Source organism: Triticum aestivum, chromosome 3B (assembly GCF_018294505.1).
Source record: "Triticum aestivum cultivar Chinese Spring chromosome 3B, IWGSC CS RefSeq v2.1, whole genome shotgun sequence".
In the NCBI taxonomy this organism is placed as follows: domain Eukaryota; kingdom Viridiplantae; phylum Streptophyta; class Magnoliopsida; order Poales; family Poaceae; genus Triticum; species Triticum aestivum.
Genome location: NC_057801.1, coordinates 527,464,758 through 527,469,097, shown reverse-complemented (window position 1 = coordinate 527,469,097; position 4,340 = coordinate 527,464,758). Strand labels below are relative to the sequence as shown.

Here is a 4,340-nt window from a genome sequence, read left to right as displayed (position 1 = left end):
CTCCGTCCCAAAATAAATAAATGACTCAACTTTATATTAGCTTTAGTACAATGTTGATTCACTTATTTTCGGACGGAGGGAGTATATGTTAAGTGTAATCCTCATGCTTTCCCTTGAGAGTAATTCATTAGTTTTATATAAACACTGCCCATTTTCTGTAGCAGTCGAATCTCGAAACCTAAGACCATGTTATATAGGGTGTGTGGCTGACAAAAATAAGAAAGCTGGGATAGCTCAGTTGGGAGAGCGTCAGACTGAAGATCTGAAGGTCGCGTGTTCGATCCACGCTCACCGCATATTCATTTTTATTGCGGTCAGTTGCCAACGTACCTTTTTACCAAATCGGTGCCCCTATACCTTTGATCCGTAGGCAGCTATGTCAGTAATGACGCTGCAAGGAAGAACGGCGAGAATCATAACGTTGTCATATTTGTCCCGGCTTGGCTTGTGTAGAAAACCCGATGCTGGCTCCAACCAAGCACCTGATCATCGAAGAGGCCAAGCTCACACTTTGGCTCTCATGCATGGTTTTTACCAAATCGGTGCCCCTATACCTTTGATCCGTAGGCAGCTATGTCAGTAATGACGCTGCAAGGAAGAACGGCGAGAATCATAACGTTGTCATATTTGTCCCGGCTTGGCTTGTGTAGAAAACCCGATGCTGGCTCCAACCAAGCACCTGATCATCGAAGAGGCCAAGCTCACACTTTGGCTCTCATGCATGGTTTTTCTTTGCGGTCAGTGCATTTGCCAAGGCACTTTTCACTAATCGGTGCTATAGTATTGGCCCGCACTTCCGTAGGCAGCTATGTCACCAATGCTGTCATTTTTGTCCGGCTTGGCTGGTAGAAATTAAAACCGACGCGACACTAGCTCCAACCCCTTATCATCGAGGAGGCCGAGCTCATCACAACTGGGACCTTTTCTCATTCCATCACAGCTGGGACCTTTTCGCATCCACCTACCTACCAGTGCATAGTTAACATCGTTATCATGTGTAGCAAGTAGCAGCGACTACAGTGGCACTTAGAGCCTGTTTGGATCCCCTCCACTCCCTTAAATTCTTTACTCCGCTCCCTGCTCCTATACTGTTGGCTCCACGTGCAAAAGCAGGAGTAGATTTCATGTTTGGCTGTTGACTCCACTCCATATGGTCACGGGAGGGGTTTGCTATCCACGGGAGAATAATTATTTTATCAGCCAACCTATCAGTTGCGGGAGTCACACGCGGAGCTCAGCTTTTGCCACTCCGCCAGATTGCACTACGGCCGGCTCTGCTCCACTCCTCTGACTCCACGGAGCTGTGGCGTTCGGCGCCGCTCCGGCAGCTCCGGGAGTGGAGTTGCGGAGTGGAGCAGATCCGGACAGGGCCTTAATCAGTCTCCGGCATCCGGCCAGGCGAGGGATATAAATCCAGGTTACTCCATCCGCCCATCTGATGCTCCTTTTTGTCGCCTAATTAGCCCAGGTAATGATAATGTCACCTTTTGCCCAAATCATTGAACGCTTCAGACACGACGCCCAGCTCCAATCAGAGTGGCACCAATATGCGACTGGGACACCAAGATGCCCGCCCTTCACCATTTGGCTTTCATGCGCTCGTTTGGTCCCGTCGAAGAATCCTGCTGCCACTAGTGTAGACCGAGAATTCAAGAAGAAGAAAATAGGTTTCCAGCTACGGGATTTATACGGAGTAAACGTTCGCTGTCACGTCCCAGCGCTGCAAAACGCTAGCTACACCGGTCTCGGGCGTCTGATCCAGTGATGCCCCTGCGATCATGAGTTCATGACATCATGATATGCGTGCTGGAGCTGCGCTGCAAAACGCTAGCTAGCATATCCTAATCCGTCTAAACCGACGAATTCTGCCGGCCGATGATACGTACGCAGCCGGCATTTTCTAAGTACGGGTTTTGGTGCCCTGCCAATGCGTGGCCATGTCAACATAGTATTACATATACACGTACGTACGTACTCGCAGTAATAACGAGCGGTAACCAGGCGAGATCGAAGCACCGCAGACGCGCACACGCGCGCGCATGCACGGGCGCCATGGAGATGATCAGCCGCAGCCTGCAGAGCGTGAGCCCGGACGTGAGCGTGTACTTCTCGGGCGGGTCGTCGCGGCGCCGGAGCGGGGCCGGCGAGAGCGACGACGAGGAGGCGCTGCGGTGGGCGGCGCTGGAGCGGCTGCCGTCGTTCGAGCGGCTGCGCACGGGCATCCTGCGGTCGGAGGCCCAGGCCGGGCGCAGGCGGTTCGCACACGAGGAGGTGGACGTGCGCATGCTGGAGGGCCCGCAGCGGCAGGCCTTCGTGGAGAGCGTCTTCCGGGTCGCCGAGGAGGACAACGAGCGCTTCCTCAAGAAGCTCCGCGCGCGCATTGATCGGTACGTACGTCAACATGTACAGTGTGATGTTTCAAGGCATGCAAGAGAGCGAGTGCAGTGCACGGGGTGGTCACCATGCATGCGTCTTAGAGATTGTTGTTCATGTCGTGTTTTGGTTTTGGCAGCGCGGGCATCGTGATCCCGACGGCGGAGGTGAGGTTCAGGAACCTGACCGTGGAGGCGGAGTGCCACGTCGGGAGCCGCGCGCTGCCGACGCTGGCGAACGCGACGCTGGACACGGTGGACGCCATGCTGGGGCTCGCCGGGGTCAGCCTCGCCAAGACCAAGACCCTCCACATTCTCAAGGACGTCTCAGGCGTCGTAAGACCGTCCAGGTACCTACTCCCACACGGACCATATTTTTCCTTTAACCAATGATGACGAGGCCTGAATTCAAATTGCTGTTTTCCCTCGCTCCAGGATGACACTCCTCCTCGGCCCACCGTCTTCAGGCAAGACGACGCTTCTGCTGGCCCTGGCCGGCAAGTTGGACCCCAGTCTGAAGGTGCGCGGGGAGGTGACGTACAACGGCTACGGCCTGGACGAGTTCGTGCCGCAGAAGACGGCGGCGTACATCAGCCAGAACGACGTCCACGCCGGCGAGATGACCGTCAAGGAGACCCTCCACTTCTCCGCCAGGTGCCAGGGGGTGGGCCACAGATACGGTGAGCCGTCCCTCGTGTACCGATCGCGCGCGTGGTCGCACCAGCAGTTCCGCGTTTGAGACACGATCCGACGATGTTTCTCGTGCAGAGTTGCTTCAGGAGCTGACCAAGAAGGAGAGGCAGCTGGGGATTTATCCGGACCCAGAGGTTGACCTCTTCATGAAGGTATACAGTTATATATCCCCACTCTCTCGCCATTGGAACCCTTCATGACCTATACTATCATGCAACACTTTCGTCTATCTTACTGCTGATGTTGAGTTTAATTCTCTTGTATTGATCGGCAGGCCACTTCAGTCGAAGGGAGCACCCTGCAGACAGACTACATTCTCAGGGTAATTTTGCATACATGCACGTTTCAAACACAAACTGAAACTAGATTCAGATACTCTGGTGCTTAATTATACCCCCTCTGTTTCGGAAATATAAGGTGCATCAGTTTTCATTCAAATTAAACTTATGTATATTCGACCAAGATTATATGATAAATTATCAACGTCTACAACAACAACAGAATACGACAATACTTTTCATGATAGATATAATCATACAAGTTTGATATGTTAATATTGATACTTCATTCTAAAAATTTGGTAAAGTGCATATGGTTGACTTTGAAAAAAAAACTAATACACCTCATACATTGAACCGGAGGGAGTACAATAGTAGCACTCGTTAAACATAAAATTAGAGCTAAAACTACTCATGAGAGGAGAGGTCAATGACCGCATCCTTGCGAAAGCACGATGCCTCGTGTTCGTGAGTGCCCCTCCTGATCCACAACATCGACTCCTTGTCTTAGTCGCCGAGCTTCGTGAACATCGCGTCCGGTCCCTCCATCGTCGTCGTGGTCGCGCGGTTCACGCAACGTCGTGTTCGAACTCCACCGCCGCCTCAAATGGCGAGGTGCTCATGCATCGCTTGGCGGTCGACACTCGGCCTGGAGTTTAGAGTGTGCCCGTCTCGCGCTTGGTCGCCTCCCATGAGAGGATTTGCACCTCGCCGGTGGCTTGCTCCTCATTGTCATCGTCCTCCTCTGAGCTCGGCATAGCTGGTGTGACTATTGTCACACACTTTCGTTGCACTTTCAGCCCCGACACGTCGACAATTGCATCGGGATCATGTGGATGCTCCTCACAGTTTTTACCGGCCTCGGGCTGAGCGACCCGTCACCAATGCTCCGCAGCTTACTTTCTTGCCTTCTGTGCACAAGACAGTAAGCTTGCACCCCCCCTCTCTCCCTTGTACTGCTTGTACACCCACCCTACCATCAATGAAAAGATACGCA

The 4,340-nt window shown here is 52.8% G+C and overlaps 1 non-coding gene across 1 annotated transcript; it reads left to right on the top strand.

Annotated features, from left to right (window-relative positions):
• The first annotated feature begins 223 nt into the window (after positions 1–223).
• TRNAF-GAA (transfer RNA phenylalanine (anticodon GAA)) lies at positions 224–296 on the top strand. Its single transcript has one exon. It is a non-coding gene; the product is annotated as a tRNA-Phe (tRNA).
• The last annotated feature ends 4,044 nt before the right edge of the window (positions 297–4,340 follow it).